We start from the raw sequence: 17,316 nt of genomic DNA on the forward strand, positions 1-17,316 counted from the left end.
TTTATATTGCTGACACAGAAGACCCACCCATGCTGCCTTTTGGGTAACTGTGAGCTGCCAAGGCTGAGAGTTCAAACCTTGGAGCACACTGAATTGGGGAACAGCAGCCAGGAGCTGGTGCTCTTACTGAACAGATGGTGACCCAGAAAGCTGTATGCTCAGCATTAAGTACTTAATGATGTGCAGGTGTCCTTCATGGTTTGGAGCACTGAAGTTTCTAAATTTACTGTAGGAAGTTGGTTACTTTGAAGACCAAATGAGGCTTCCCACTGCTGTGGAGCCATTTGTAGCACAATTTACTGCTACCAAAATCTGTCTGTTTAACAAACAGATGTGCAACACAGAGCTGACCTGAACTTCCCTACAGTGGGAATTAAGCATGGATCAACTAGAGACATCTTCATTCAAGACAATTCAAAGCCTTAGCCTGAGGCCACCAGAGAGAAGAACCATTTAGAGGGTAATTCCTTGCTAAAATATTCTTGTTACCCGTTCTTAAGACCAACACAAGTTGTTTTAGACCAGAGCTGTATGCTTTTTCTGCCTGTGTGAAATGGCATCATCATATCAACTGTCCTGAATGGCATTCATCCCTTTTTTTTTTTTGTAACTAGCAAAACCTTTAACGGACCTCTTTCTGTTTGAAAGCCAGCTTTTGAAGAGGAAGAGCTACGGGACCTTGGGGGTGAGAAGAGAGGAAGAGATCTGCAGGCCAAAGGAGGGTAGAGGATGAGGCAAGGTGTGAAGAACAGCGCTGTGAGGTTTCTTAGGCTTTTTCTTCCCTCCTCTGCTGTGTTGCACTGCTCTCCCTTTGTCCTCAGTTTATGAGCCTGTAGCATTACTTCTGGGTTTCTTACATCTGCAGAGGTGCGTCTTGTGAAGTATGAGTCATAGAGAGGTAGCAGTGATTCTGCATTGTGCCTTCAGTGCTGGCATCCTTCTGTAGTGAAATATGGTTCACTAGCTTTTTAACAGGTGATACCTGTGGTCTTAGCGAGCCTTTGGGTATTTGGAGGGAGTGATTCCTCAGTAATAGGAAAGAAGCAACAATGTAAAAATCCCACCTCAGTAGTAGGCATTCAGCAGATGAAAAGGAGTGTTACCTCTGCCTGCTTCCATTTTGATGAACACATTTGATAGCTGTGGAAGAGAGACTTCACAACAAGGGAGAATACCAGCTTTAGTTTCAGTTCTTTTATATACAGGTTACCACTTTTATTTTACTTTTTTCAAAAGGCTTTGTGAATGTACCTCTTACTGTGACTCACAGGCTGTATATACTGTATATGCTGTATAGACTGAAGTGGGTGTTTCTCCTTGTGTACCTGAACTCTCCTTCCTGGGGAATCTGCAGGGTAGCTCAGGCTAACCACCATGTAGGGTAATACAGGTTGTCAGAAAGCTGAAGCTTGAGTATGAGCTCTAGGTTTGAGCTCACTGGCCAGCAGAGGTGCTAATGCCATTCCCAGGATTCTTGGCTTGGCATCTTGTTCACTGAATTAACAATGAATAAAGTTTAATGATTCCTGCCTCTTGGGTGATACCTTTTCACTAAAACACTAAAAGAAAAAGGAATTATATTGTGGCAAAGGGCTGGGGAAATGAAAGAGAATCATGCCTGATTAGCTTTTGAAAGGAGGAAATAGAACCAGAATGGTAATTGCTCTGCAAGGGGCAACTGTCTCCTGGAGTTATTACTTAGTCTCTAGGTAGGCTCTTCTGAGTCGTACTTAATGAGTAAGCTTTGTACTGGTCTTTACTGAAAAGGAAAGCTGCGTTATCATTTCTCTATCAGGATAAGGCAGGAAGGCAATCTTGGGTAAGAATTTGCCTCTTCCTGAGAGCTGCCCTTTACAGCTTTTCTCCCATAAGCATCCCGAAGTGCCCTGCTGGCTTCTCCCACGTCTTTGGTATGCTTGAGATGAATTTTGACTGGTTATTCTGTAAAGTCATCAACTATATAAATATCCCAGTATAATCTATGACACTTACCTAATACCTTTGCGAAAGATTCTGGGTTTAGGGAATCACTTGCTAGCACTTCTTGCCTTCCTTCTGTCCTGCTCATCTCTTTTTCATCTTCTCATGTGGTAAGTTATGTGATTTGAAAAGAAAAGAGCCAGAGGTGTGAGGGAACATAGTTCAGTTGCAAAACCTGCAGATTCTGCCAAGTGGTGCAGGCAAATAAGATTTTTGGAGCTGCTGCGTCTATGACTTTCCTTTCCCTCCCTCTCCCTTTTTTTCTGTCACTGGCATCAGCAAGCTCCCTCAGCTCTGTAGGACAGCATGCAGTAGCACATTTTACTTCATCTGGTGTTTCTTTTATTGTGTATCTGTTTCAGATGCCCTGAAAGAAGGAGCAGTTTGCCAATGCAGTTGTAGTGAGGTTGTGAGAAATGGGGAAATTAGAAAAACACACCAGAAAACTGGTGCCACATCTGAGTGAAAAAGCTCTTGCATCTTAAGTGCATTTGATCCCTAGTGCTAAAAATTGCCTTGATATTTGATTCCTATCACATATCAAGACAAATCAAGCTGTGTGACAGAGCAGTGGAACAGGTTGCCCAGGGGGGTTGTGGAGTCTCCTACGTTGGAGATATTCAAGGCCCATCTGGACAAGTTCCTGTGTGATGTACTCTAGGTTACCCTGCTCTTGCAGGGGGGTTGGACTAGATGATCTTTTGAGGTCCCTTCCAACCCTTGGGATTCTGTGATTCTGTGTGATGCAGAGGTGATGGGGAGGAAAGGCAGGGGAATGCACTGGGGACAAAATATTTCTAAAGTAGGATATGTGATGAAAGGAATTTAAACACTATAAACACGGCTTTGTTTCTAATTGTATTTGTTCATTGCAGTGAGTTTCCCATCCTTCAGGCTTTCACTGCAATTTTATTTTTTTTTTTAGGTGTTTCTCCTTCTCTCCCCCCTCAAATTTCCAGCTTTCCTGGTAATCTGACAAGAAATTCTATATGGGGAGGGGGTGAGGAAATAACCCCTTCTCTCCAAATAACATTATCTTTCTCGGCAGAATCTGCAGTTTTTGCAAGTGAACTATGTTCCCTCACACCTCCTGTGCTTTTCTTTTTCAAATCACATAACTTCCTGCATGAGGTAACCTTTTCTATCTTGGTCTGTCTCTCTCCCTTGCTTGCTCTCCCTCCTGCTTGCTTTTCAGTCAGCGTTGCTCTCTGGGTCCCTTGCTCAGTGATGAATGAGTTTCATTCATCTTTCTTCTGGGGGCTCTGTGAAAAGCTTTAGACTTCGCCTGCTCCCATTTTTTCGCTGGGCTATTCATTTCCATGGTGATGGAGAAAGGAGGGGGGCAGCAGAGTGGGTGGCAGTGGGGCCAGAGGTCAAGAGTGGCCACTTTCTGAATTAAAGCTTTGAATTCCATTAAAAGTGACATGTTGTAACCTGGAGTAACTCTCCAAGAACTTGGCTGTCAAATTCATCAAAGCAAAGGGAGAGGGAGGCAGGAGAAAGAGAGAGATCAGAGGAGGAGGAGGACCCCAAGAGCTTGGAGTTGCTGTCAGGATTACATCTGGTTACTTAATATAGGAGTAGTTCATTTGTGTTGCCAATACACTATGCTTCAGTGAGGCCATGCCCCGAAATCTGCATATGGATGGGGCATGTGAGGTGGAGAGGATTCCCCTCATCCTTTGATCAACAAATGTAATCTTCTGATTAGGTAAACAACCCTTCCCCTCCAAGCAATGGGAGGGGGAGATTGAGTACAGATAAGTATTCTGGCCACTTGGGAATTTCATTAGGTTATTTTTTTTCATTTCTTTCACAGAGGTGTCAGGAGGACTCAGACAAAAAAGGTGAGGGATTTTTCTTGGCATCATACAAATAGTCACTGAGAGGAAAGTCTGTGTCCCAAAAGACAGCATGTGAAGCAGAGCAAAGTGTATCAAGCCATTTCCAAACGTCTAAAATTTAGGTGTTTAAAAAACATTAGATTTGGAGACTTGCTAGTCCCTGTATTGAAAACAAAACAAACCACAAAAAACCAAAAGAAAACCTGCTGAATATCGTCATTTACAGATGTTTCTTCTCTGAAGGTTGATTTCAGGGGGAAGAATCTAAGGAGGCACCCGGACCTTATGCCGTGTGTCTATGATATATTCATATCCCTGCTTTGAATGGTCTTATCGTGGTGGTAATCAGGGTCTGTGTTAAACCTCTCCTTTCTTGCTTTGTGCACCCTGATGAGCCAGTTGTTCAAAGGAGAATTTTCCATTAGTTCCCAAGTGTGTGATCTTGTTTCTGATGCTATTGAGTTTCAGTACTTGTTATCCCTCCATCCCTAAGGTTATCCAATTCTTTTATGATGACCTGATCCTAATGTCTACTAGCAGGACAGCATGCTAATTTAATAGTGTATAAATTTTTTCGTCTTTGGTCTCATGTCTTTTTCTGTGTTAAATGAAAATGCAAATGTTTGGTGTTAAACTCCTTGTGGAATTCTCTTTAAAACCTCTCCCAGCATTATATTTCTCAGCTAAATCTGCTAGCTCCCAAACTGGACAATACTATTCCTGCTCAGCAATCAAGAAAAGTCTTTCTGTACTCTGAATCACACTTGATGCCTTCAGCGTCCAGGTCAAGTTGAGGTGCCTGAAAAGACACAGTTCCTCCTCTCTCAGGATACTTGGCACTTAGCAAAGTCTTTCTCATCATTATGGTTCCTCTGCCTATTTTACCATTCACTAGTGTCCCTGAGCTTCCTTGTGGGCCTGTAACAAATGGCTTAACATGTTCAAGGTGGAGGAGGACTCTGGGTTTTTTCTTTGGGTAGGAAATTGCTGCTTTTGTTGCTGGAGACTGTTGGGGCTCTTTGTTGACAATGAACTGTGACAGACTCTTGGCTGTCTTTTGCTGTTGTGTTTTTTATTATTATGTATTCTTTCATAATAAAAAAAAAAATAAAAAAAAAAATTCAAAATCTTATAGAATAACATTCTTAAAGGTTCTTGTTTTAATATATTCTCCAAGTCCATATTTTCACTGTGCTTTTGCTCCCAGATGTGGTATATAAGACAGTAGTAGCCAGTAATTGGCCTAGTAAGATAATATGAGAGCTTTTTTCTATTTGGCATTTCTTGTTTAAAAAGCAACAAGGAGGGGCTTGAAGCAAAAGAAACACTGGATTTTTCAGACTGATTTGCACAAATCCTGTATCTTTGTGATGCAGTAAAAGTAAGAACCACATCCTGCAGATACAGACTGATGATCTAGTGATCGTCTAGACTGATACAGTGACCACAGGAGATAAAAATGGGAAATTAGGAGGATTATTGGAGAAGTTCGACATTCATGTGCTTGTCTGTTTGTTTTGGTTTTTTTGGGGTAGAGAAGAAAGGGAAGGAGTAGAGTGAGGTGCCAGAAATACCCTAAACGGAAAAGCAAAGGGGGGAGAGATGCTTGTATTACTGAATGAGATGTTTCAGTCATATGTAAATCTAGAGATGATAAAGTCCTCTAATTAGAGAGAGAATCAGCCTTAATATGCATTATTCCATCCTGAAGAAGAGACTGCTGGGAGAAACATGTCTAACTTTAGTGACAAGCTGCAGCTAATAAAGGCAACTAAACCAGCAGGGAAAGGTTCAAAAGCAGCCACTGGTTCAGAGATATGCAAACTCAGGCTGAAGGGACCTCAGAAATAGGGCAGAGAGAAAGTGAATGGAGAACAAAAGCATAGTAGGTCTTTTTACATGAGAGGTAGAGGGAAGCAGTGCAGGGACTGAGGGTGGAGTGTTTCTTTGTTAATAAGGAAGATACTGTCCTACTTTAGTAGACTCTGAGTCTGAGTCTACTGGCACTGAAATAGGAGGGAAGCCACTGTCATATTTGTAATTATGGCATTTGATCACATCAGTCTGTATCTGCAGGATGTGATGTTCATTGCAGCATATCATCAATGCATGAATCTGAACTGCCCCAAGAGCAGCACTTTTAGAAGTGTACTGGTCAGTGAGCTAGGGCCATTCTCTGTTCCCCAAAAGAGATTTATCTCCTTTTTTTTCTATTTTTAATCTGCTTTTATTGGTGAGATGCTTGTTTGAAACAAATCTTCTCCAGTAGGACTTTCAGTTCTGTTAGTCCTCTATTCCTTTCACCTGAAACAATAAATGAGTAATGAACAGAATGGGGAGCATCAGAGAGATTTGATCTAATGCAAAGATTGGATTTACCTGTTTTGCTGTGCTTGATTCTACTTTTCCACATACACTTTCCTTCATGATATTGTTCTGTAGTTTCACCCTCAGGGATGTTGCCTTGCTTACTTTTTGTATTTTCGTAGCTGCTTGTAATCACTCTTCCCCATTCTGTAGCAAACCCAACCTATTAATGTTGACTCTGCTTAAAAATGCCAGTACCAGGAGTAATCGTAAAGCTGACTTCATTGTTAATCTGTGTGTTATCTGAGGAGTGGGAGTACTTGCATTGTAGAGGCTGTAATACGATTGAGTGGGTAAAGCACAAGCAGTTTCCCTTTTCCTGTCAAGCCATTTTGAGAATTAAAATACAGAAATACAGCATTGCGTAAGCTGCAATATGTATGCCTTCCATTTAGAGATGTATCTTGCTGAAGAGTAGATATGACAAACATTAAATCACAGGACTTTTACCTTCCTTTCTGGCTTGGCTGTAAAACTTGCATGCCAGGTCTGTGAGTGATCAGCCTTGTACAAAACCAGGCTTGGTGTCACAGAATTGTCAGGGTTAGAAGGGACCTCTGGAGATAATCTAGTCTAACCCCCCACCAAAGCAGGGCCACCCAGAGCAGGTTACACAGGAACGTGTGCAGGTGGGTTTTGAATGTCTCCAGAGAAGGAGACTGCACAACCACCCTGGGCAGCCTGTTCCAGTGTTCCGTCACCCTCAACGTAAAGAAGTCCTTCCTCATGTTGAGGTGAAACTTCTTGTGTTTTAGTTTATGGCCATTGCTCCTTGTTCTGTTGCTGGGCACCACTGAAAATAGTCTGGCACCACCTTCCTGGCATCCGCCTTTGAGATACTGATATTCATTAATGAGATCCCCTCTCAGTCTTCTCTTCTCTAGACTAAACAGACCTACATAGCACGTAAGACTGCAGCACTTTCTAGACATCCTATACGTCGTCTTTGCTCTCGGAGCAGGGAAGCCAAAGTAGCCGTGAGCTAGCTTTGGTGAGAAGCTGTCTAAATCAGAATTGTCTTTGCTTTGGAGAAAAGACTGAAGACACAGTTGGATGTTTTGAGCAGTCCACATGGTGTGAGAGGTCCTGATCACATGAAGTGTTTAAATGTGGCTTTCCTGAAACCCATGAGGATGAACTCCTGCTACAAAAAATGGTAGGAATGTTCTGGGAATGGGATGCTGTCACCTGGGCCCTGGAATGTCTCGAACTTCTCAGATGGTTTCACTCCTTTCTACCTTCAGTCTCTAGCCTTTGTCACTAAGAATCTCCTTTTTCCGTCTAAGGTTATTTCTGCATCAGTAAAGAGGAAGATATAATCCTTGAGCCTTGTGAGGTAGTTACCTTAATCATCCAACCTTCTTCTGACAGAAAGCTGCTTACAACAAGCCTATCCTGTGGCAGGAGGGGAGTAGGAGGGTGGAAATGGGGTGGGATAGCCTGAATCACAGATCTGGAAATAGGTGCTGGAAATCCCACTCTGCTGACGTAGAACTCCTTTTGCTAAATCCCCCTGACTTATGTAAATGTTTATATGAGGGAGAATCCAAATTACTCTGATCTTCTAGTGACTGGAAATCTGCCATCCACTTGTAACTGTTTTCAGTTAAATTCTGAAGGGTTTAGTAATAATATCTATGTTTCCATCCTTTGAAATCTTACAGGGTACTTTTTTTTAAAGTCTAGCCCTTAATAAGTTCCAGCATAATGAAGCTATCATCATCTTGGATTGAAAAAAGAATATGCAGAAGGATTTATTTTTCTCCATTTCCTTCGCTGAGTTTCTAAAAATATCAGGACACAGGAACTAGTCACCTGCTCTCAGGGTGTTGGAGCAACTGCCTCAGCCCCTGTCTTCAACACAGTTGGCTGGGCTAAGCTTCATATTGAGATACTTTCTGTATCAACCTTCCTCCTCAATGCACAGCCCACTTGCTGCTGTATCTCCTGGTCCATTCCGTTCCTGATCATCATCTTCTTCCAAGTCCTTTTTCATCCCATCTGTTTTAGGTCTGTGCCATCTGTGACATGGTCCTCTACCTTGAAGGGTTTCAGAGTCTTTCCTTGAGTGACAGAGTTGGGACTGATGATCTCTCTGTTCATTGTATCTAGCATACAGCTTTTGTCTCATCCCTGTCAGCTTTTGGAGGCTGTTTTTCATAACATGTCTACAAAACATTTACATGCAACTTCTGTAAAAGTCCCCCCACTGTCACCTTGGAAACCTTATAGCTATAGTAGAGAGTCACCATTCAGCATTCTCTGCGCTGTTTCGACTGGCTCGCTTCCTTGGTGTGTCTGTAGCATAGACCCTGCATGACACTGAAGCAAGGGACCTAATGTTCTTCCTCTGCTGCGAATATCTTCAGTAGTGCAAATATGGGGCATAAGATAAAGAAAGGGACATGGCACTAGGCTGCATCTCGGAGTTGTATCTGTGGAGGAGAAGGATTGGTCTGGTGCTCAGCTGAGCTGAGCTTTTCTTTGCACCTAGGTGCAGTCACTCAGCAAGGCAACATTCACTGGGAAATGAGTCCAGGTCTGGGGGCTCAAGGAATGGGAGGAAGGTTACAGGGCATCCCAGCTGACCTGTGTGAGATCCAGGCTTGGCTTTTGGAGAGCCTTTTGAGGGAATCAATTCTTGAGTCCTGTGCTTCATGTGTGACACTTGTATGACACTAATTTGTGTGTAAAAACAGGCTGCTGGGGCTGCTTGCATGGTCACTTCTTTCAGGTTCCAGGTATAGATGGTGTAAGTGTAAACTGTGCCATACTGTCTACATGCTTGTTGTTTCCTGTTGATAACTTTTAAATAGATGTGCCTTTTTTGCAGGTGAAGCGTGTGTGCTGGGACTTTACTTTGTATCTTTAGGAATGAATATGTCCTCAGGTGACAGGTCACATTGAATGCAATGCTATAGTATATTTGCTTTTTTCCCCCTTCTTATAAATTAAAAAGGATTAGTAGACAATAGGTACAGACAAATTTGAATCCAAGCTGCTGTCGATTTCTCACTCTGTTCATTGTGACTGGATCATGACTTTTCTATTTTTCTGGAAAACTGCAAGCCAGGCAAATGTTAACTCTGAGAAGATCAAGCAAATAATTTCTGCTCTTCTTTGGTTTGTACTGTTGCAGCATGAGAATCAGAAGTTGAATGTCTACCCTGACCTGTAAAGAAACATGGTCCTTGAGGTGGGGTATGATGCTGATAGAAGACACTCTGTCTTTATTCTCACCTATTCCAAGGGCAGGCTGCTGTGGAGGCCAGTCCTGGTATGGTAGTGAGGATGTATTGCAGGTCTCTGTGCATCAGAGCATCACAGTAACCAGCAATGCTGCTCTAGGGATCTAGGAAAACCATCAGAGTAGCTACTCTACCAAAGCTCTAATTTGCTCATCACTTTTGGCTGATGTGATTAGCAGTCAAGCCTAATTACCTGTAGGAATGCTCCCTCATGCCTCCCTGAATCCACGTATTAGAAAGCTGGTGTTATGATCCTTGGTAATATAGCTGTTCTTCCTCCTTTCTCTCATAGAAGAAAATACGAATATTAATGAAATGGAGACAGGGAAATGTTTCAGGATCAAATATCCTCTTTTCTCAACTTTTGTTCTTTCTGTGTTCTGCTTTTATGTGGTTTTGTTTCTCCTATTGCTACAACAAAGAATAGCAGAAATATTCTCAGAAGTAATTTGTACACTTACGCCCATTAAATGAACAGATACACATATGCTCTGTGCTGGCACTTTTTAGGGTTGGTGAAGAAAAAAGTCAAAGTAACTGGCAAACAGATATACAGTGCATTTATTTCCTTGTAAGTCAATGTGATGCAGTGACCTAGGGAGGGAGTGGTAGAGAAGTTAATTGAAATGGCCTGGAACTTCAAGCAAGTCTGAATTTAACCCTGCCTTCCTGCATGCATGTGTGCCAGTTGCTCTATATTGGAGAGGGAGAAAGTCTTATCCAAAAGCTGAACTTCTATTTCCTTAGCAAAAAGTATAAATGGAAAAGAGCCAATAGGTTTTGTCATACCCTGTGTACCACAAACTCTCCAGAAGGAAAAAAACTGACGTGGTGAGGCAGGATTTGGGTTTGATCCCATGTGTCCCGTGCTGGCACACATCACAGAAGGTGCATTCAGCTCATTATTGAGTTAATAGTTTAGGAGTGGAATAAAAATTCATTAAGATTGATGTACAGAGACAATTAAGAGTGCATGATTGGAAGCCATAAAGGTCTGCTGACTGAGTGGTAACTTGGGTGCTGAAGGTTGGGTCATGACACATGCAAGTAAGGCTCTAAGTTGCTTGAGACTGAATATCCAAGCACTTGCCTGGTTAACCCTGCCAGCACAACAAGTTACCAGAAAAAAATCATGGAGTCTGTGGGATCCCCACTCTTGTTAAAGGTAGGAGGTTCACTTAATGTGGGTTTACTTTCTAAAGCATGCAGCCTTACCGAAATGAACATGCGAACCTGTGCAAGTGCGTGACAGAAAAGATCCAATGGTGGATCCGTGGAGTGTTCTGGGATTTGTCTTGTTTTGGCTTGTTTTGCTTCTGTTTTTTTTTTTTTTTTTTTTTTTAATTTGTTATTACTGTTTTTATCTTTGCAGAAGTTGAGATGGAAAGGGAATAGGTGTGCATGCGAGTATCCTTTACATTAGGCTTTGCTTGTAAAGAAAGCACCTTTCAGCTCTGCTTTCTCTTGGCATGTAATGAGCAATAACAAATACCATATTTTTCAGAAATTTTCAGCCATGGGAGGTTGTTCCTTGCTCTTCTATCAGCGTTGCTCTTCTATTTTTCAGAGTTCCTAAGAGTCATGGTGCCAAGAGTTCTGAGTGGTTGTTAAGTCAAAGGGTTTTTCTGTTTGAGCTTGGACTTTTCTGATGCTTTATTGCAATTGAAACATAAACTCAATCCTCATAGTTATTTTTTCTGATAGGGACTAAAAGTCTCAGGAAAGCTTAAATACCACTGTTTCTTTCAGGGGAGGTATTTCGAAATCCACATTAGACTTTTCCTGCCTCCTTGTTGGCAATAATTGCAGTTCTATGGCATACCTATGAAGACAACAAACTATTTTTTCCTCCTTCCTTATTGCAACATTTAACTTGAAAGGAGACTGCATGTTGCCAGAGTCCTCACGCTCCAGTCCTGTTCTCTGGGGACTCTGCAAACTGCTTTGGAATGTGCTGAGACCTTTGGACACCCACGCCCTGAGGGAGAAAAGAGGATTAGCAGTTTGGTAGCTTTCTTGCATTACCTTTCTGACATTGCTATTAAGAAGTAGCAGCAATATAGCCACTGTTGTATCTGTGGCCCTTTATAGCCTTGCAAAGCTTCTTTATCCTTTTTTACCCTTTTTTACCTGGGGAATGTAGGTTCAAAATAGGTTCAAGACAGGACAGTGTTCACATGGAGATTTTTCACATTCTGATTTATCATCATCACCTAGCATTTTCCGATTTAAAACACAAATAGCTAACATTATAGAAAACGTATGCTATAATGTAAGCAGACATGAAACAGAAGTTTGTCATTGCAATTTAAAATGTAAGCTGCAGTGTTTTTTTTCCACTTGGCTGTTTTCTAAAATGTAAAGTAGGAAATGCACCTGAGTGTGACATGTTGAGAATTTTATATATTCCTTTGTACCTCTGCTTTGCTGAACCATTTGCATTATGACTTATTCCTTCAGTCTTAAACTGGAGAGATCATCTGCATCACTGGTCATAGTGACTGCTGATAATTCCAAAACAATTTGTATAATATTTTTAAATTACCTCATGTTTAAGTTTCTGCTATTATTACAAGATCCATTTTATTGCTTTGCATGTTGTTCAGTCACTGGTTCAAGGTGAGTATAAAATGTTAACTGATGATATTGCCTGCTCGTTTGCACAAGTATACATAAATAAAACATGAGGCAGTGAAAAATGGAGCTGATGCTCTAAATTTAGTGCCTCTCTGGTCCATAAAACTCTTTTTTGGCATCTAAGTAAACTTTGTATTTAAGAAATGAGCTCTGGATAATATGAACCATTTCACCATTTTCTTTTTTCTTTTTTTTTTTTTTTTTTTTTTTTTTTACTACATAAATAATTCTTCTATCTGTCAGCCTTTTAGTGCATTCTTCACATTTTCATGTCTGACAGCTTTCATATGTAGTGACATAGACCTTTTATTACAGTTAAGTTTCCTACTTTCTGTAGTTTGTAAGCTGGAATTGCTATATTATCAAACCATCTTCACTCCTGGTGCTGACTTCTTTCAGGAGATCAAACAATGTGGAGTTTGCTTTTTATTTTCACTGCACATGGCTGGGGTTGATAATTTTCATATTAAAACTCAGCCATTGCTCTCGGCTTGAGAGTACAGCGAGGAAAAAGAAGCAGGAAAAGGGCAAAGTGCTGCTTGATACTTTTGTAAATGCAGCATAATGAAGTGGTGAAATGTTATGGTGGCAAAATTTAATTAGCTGTAACATAAGAGAAAACAAATCATGACATTTATTTTTAGGAAGAAGCCTCCCACAGAGAGCTGCAGAATACCTTGCAGGGAGAAGCAGACTAGAGGGAGCTTTTCAGGATGCAGCTATTCTCATCAAGCAACAAAGCAAGAAAGTATCTTTAGAAACTGGGTTGTTTATTTTTATTGTTATTGTTATTAATACCACCACCTGTGGAGAAGAGTAAGTTGCTCCCACAGTAACCAGTGCAGAACAGATATATAACAAAGTTGGAATCCTAAGAAAACTAGGGATATAAGCAGCTGCTTTTGCAGACTAGCTCTTTTGAAGAGGATATACAACATGTATTTTTGATGGAAGAGGGAAAATGAGCAAAATATTAATATGGGAGAATAAAGTAGAGACTGAAAGCAGAAAGAATGGTGGGAAAAAGCAAAGTTAAATGGAACTCAATAAAGGACCATTTAAGAAGCACAAGGGTAGACTATGGGCTGGAAATTAGTATAAATAGAAAACAGCTTTTATTTTGCTCCTTCTTTTTTTTTTTCTGAAAGAGTATTTTGCTAACTCCGTTTCCCATATATTAGTCTGAATTAGCAGATGTCCTGATTCTCTGGATGTGGTCCCATTATGCACAGCATCAAGCTAGAGGATGCAAAATGCCCTGCTGTGTCTTTTACATGATCAGCAAGAATAATAGCTGAAGAAGTACAGAAGTGGGATTTGTTGTCTTTAGCTAGATGGTATGATTGTAATTAGCCCATCACAGGCAGCTGTATTCAAATATGTATTTACACATATAGGTATACCTATATATGTGTGTGAATTTGGTTTGTTATACCAAGTGTCAGTAAGCCAGGAAAAAGTCATCAAATTATAGATGCTGAACAGCAAGAACAGACAAAAAGATTTGCCTTATATTATAATGCTGCATCCAGTTTGCCCTTTCTTGTTTTTGTCATACTCCTACATCAGCCCACACTGAGGTAGTCTCTGTGCGCATCCCTGTGAAGAGACTGGAAATAGCACTTGACTTTTCACCAGGTACCCAGAAAGGAGTTGGTGGCACAGGCTTTTGTCTAGCAGGAATGCTGTATGGTGTGAAACGCCCAGTTGGACATGCAGTCATGTATATGGACAACTCTTGCAGGTACCAGAACCTGCAAGATGGTAACATGGGTTTAGCCAGGGTTCACCTAAAATTCAGCTTCTGCCCATTTAGATGTTCTGGATCTGATTGTGCACTGATTCTGTTCAGTGTTTGGACTCTAGGGAATGTGTTAATAATCTATGACTGTTGCTGGACCGGGCACGGGCTGAATGAGTCACCACTGGCCCTGTTTGAAGAAGTCAAAAAAAAAAAAAAAGTAAAAATAAAAGGTTTAGGAATCAGCGCAATTCCTATTTCATTCCTTATTTGGTGGTGAGACATTACCTTATTATAGTTAGTACAGTGCTTGCTTAAGAATCATCCTTTCTAGCTCAGCCAGAGGCAACTTTTGCAGGAGTAGGCAGCTTGAAAACCAGCAGAGGGCAATGCTGTATTGCACCTATACAGATACCGCAAATGAGTTTATCTCCAGGTCCTTTGAGTTATCTTCCCTAGTAAGAAATCATGCTTTTAATTCATGATGGATTATACTAACCTTGTGGTTGGGGTTTTGCAATAAAGTCCTGGAATTTTTCTGGGCCAGTCACTCCCGCTGATGGTAGGTGTGTTGCTGATACAAGAATGGACTGTTTGCGTTACGGGTTTGAGCAGAAATAAAACAACCATGACTTGTCATAACATTCCACCAAAACTATCAAGAGGTAACATCCCCCACCTTTTATTTGTTCCTTCCCCGCTCCTCCCCCCCAGTTCTTGCCTATTAACTTCTTCAGCTGTTGCAGTTTTATTAAGGCTTTTTCCCCCCATCATTGTTTCTGGTAAATTTACAAAAGTGAACAGTGGTGAAATTCTGTAATTAAAACTGATCATTGAATTAATTGAAGTTGAATTAGTGTTTTACAGAAATTGTAACAACCGTGCATACCATAATACTTTTCTGTTCAGGAAGAAATTCAACACAAAGGACCGATGGAAAGTACCATTTAGAATTACAAATATATTCAGCTATTTACTCCCTCCTGAAAAGTTTAAAAACCAGTGGAGATCTTAAAAGGTCTGGTACTCTAGTTTGATTTTTAGACAGCTGCAATCTCACAAGTTTATATGGCTCTGATTTCCTTTGAAGTCAGTTTCACTCTTGTTGTCTCAGGTCTCATCTGTGTGTGATACTGATGTAACTAAAGAATCCAGAGCCTTCAGGGGCACTTTGCTCTGACAAGGGCCCCTGGGCCCAGAGAGGAGCCTGTGAAACTGCTCTTTCAGATGCTCACCAGTTCCCCTACCACTATGGCAGCAGCCAGTATAGGGCAGTCCCTGGAAAAGTGCTTTTACCGTGCTGTTCTCCAGATTCTTCCACCAGCAACAGCAATAAAGGGATTTAGTTGAATTTATGGGAACAGAGAACAGAGACAGAAAGTGTTCCCAGGAGATTCTGTCTGTAATCTTCTCTTTGAAAAACCTTCTGGACTTTCCCTATCCTCCCAGGTTGGACTACTCTCTGTAGCAACCTGCAGAGTGCCTACCAGTTGCAATGGAGAAGGAGTTCACTTTAGGAGTTCAAAATACATATGTGGGGTTTTACCGCACTTTTTTGGTTTTTCTCTGTTCCTCCTTCCAAAACAAGTCAGCAGTGGCTTCCACATCTTACAAGCAAGTTTGTTCTAGGGGACCAGCCACCTTTATTAGGATGCATGGCAGAAATTCCATTTTCTGTAGTTTGCATATAGAATCATAGAATAGTTAGGGTTGGAAAGGACCTTAAGATCATCTAGTTCCAACCCCCCTGCCGTGGGCAGGGACACCTCACACTAAACCATGTCACCCAAGGTCTCATCCAACCTGGCCTTGAACACTGTCAGGGATGGAGCATTCACAACCTGCCTGGGCAACCCATTCCAGTGCCTCACCACTCTCACAGTAAAAAATTTCTTCCTTATATCCAATCTAAACTTTCTCTGTTTAACTTGTTACCCCTTTTCCTATCACTGCAGTCTCTAATGAAGAGTCCCTCCCCAGCATCCTTATAGGCCCCCTTCAGATACTGGAAGGCTGCTAGGAGGTCTCCACGCAGCCTTCTCTTCTCCAGGCTGAACAGCCCCAACTTTCTCAGCCTGTCTTCATACGGGAGGTGCTCCAGTCCCCTGATCATCCTCGTGGCCCTCCTCTGGACTTGTTCCAACACTTCCATGTCCTTTTTATGTTGAGGACACCAGAACTGCACACAATACTGCAAGTGAGGTCTCACAAGAGCAGAGTAGAGGGGCAGGAGCACCTCCTTCGACCTGCTGGTCACGCTGCTTTTGATGCAGGCCAGGATATGGTTGGCTTTCTGGGCTGCGAGTGCACACTGAAGTGGAATCATGTTCATTTTCTCATTGACATATCTGATTATAATTGCAGAGAGCAAAGGAGGGAAGAGGGTGGAGTGGATGAGAATGAGTTTCACTGGTGCATGTCTCTAGTACAGTAAGAATGGTATGATATTTATGAATGTTGTATTGGAAGGGAAGGAACATAAACAAAGTGTTAAGCCTTGCTAATTTGATCCATGGGTGATACAGCTTTTTGCATCTAAATGCTGGCTTCTAGAGGCTGCCACTGTAACTACAGCAGAATCTGACTTGTGTGAAAAGAACTTACTGCAGAAGAGCAGACAGATGCCATCCTTGCTGTGTCTGAGTTATACATGCTACTACTCCTGCCCTGCACAGGCACTACATAAAAACATCCAGCCAATAAATTTCTGTGTTTTACACCTTTCTTGTAAAGAACAAGTTAAATGTTAAGGGGGCTATGACAGTGGGGTACCTGAGGGTGATGGCTGTGAGCTTTTTCAGTTGGAAACCTAACAGTCCAGGCTTTACAACTAACCTCTGGGCAAACTCTTTTTCTTAATTGATCTGTAAAGAAATGAAGTTGACTTTGGTTGCTTAAAGTTCAAGGTCTGGAGCTGGCCAACTTGCTAATTCTGTGAGCGTGTGTGTGTGTTTGGTGCCCTTAGTGATACAGACTGCCTGCTGCTTTTCAGGGGAATAGAGGTTCCTGGATCAAAGCTGTAAAGCCAGTCCTGTACAGATAAGTGGCTTGAGCTGCTTCCTCAGTAGGCACCAAGTCAGCTGTGCCAGGGAAGGAGGAGCTGTCTCAGCACTGTGACTGATCGGTACCTCCCCCAGTGGGAGCTTCAAAGCGCTTTTGCGTTTTCGGGTTCTCCCCTCAAATCTAGCACCCAAAGTAGGTGATTAAAAATGGGTGTGAAAATAAAATCTCTTTGCACTGTAAACAACAGGCATATACATGCAAAGAAGGATGAAGGCAAAACACTGCTGTCACATTTCTCTTCTAGTGGGAACCAAAGCCTCCAAGTGTTGTTTATATAACAACCCTCAAAATCCAGCTTTTCTTAAGACTTTTAAGACTGCAAATATAACTTGCAGCCAAAAAAATTCCATTGTGTCTGCTCTGTGGTGGAGTAAGTGTTTTAGTTATATATTTTTTTAAAGGACGTTTGGACTGGGTCTCTGAATACCAAATCCCA

At 41.6% G+C, this 17,316-nt stretch overlaps 1 protein-coding gene across 1 annotated transcript in view; it reads left to right on the top strand.

Annotated features, from left to right (window-relative positions):
• Positions 1-1,668: 1,668 nt before the first annotated feature.
• Positions 1,669-17,316, top strand: part of PTN (pleiotrophin) — a gene marked incomplete at its 3' end in the record, with an annotated part of 47,448 nt that continues 31,800 nt past the window's right edge. Inside the window, exon 1 of the mRNA XM_080636913.1 lies at positions 1,669-1,709. The remainder of the gene's footprint in view (positions 1,710-17,316) is intronic.

Source organism: Psittacula echo, assembly GCF_963264785.1.
Source record: "Psittacula echo genome assembly, chromosome: 1".
NCBI classification, from domain to species: Eukaryota; Metazoa; Chordata; class Aves; order Psittaciformes; family Psittacidae; genus Psittacula; species Psittacula echo.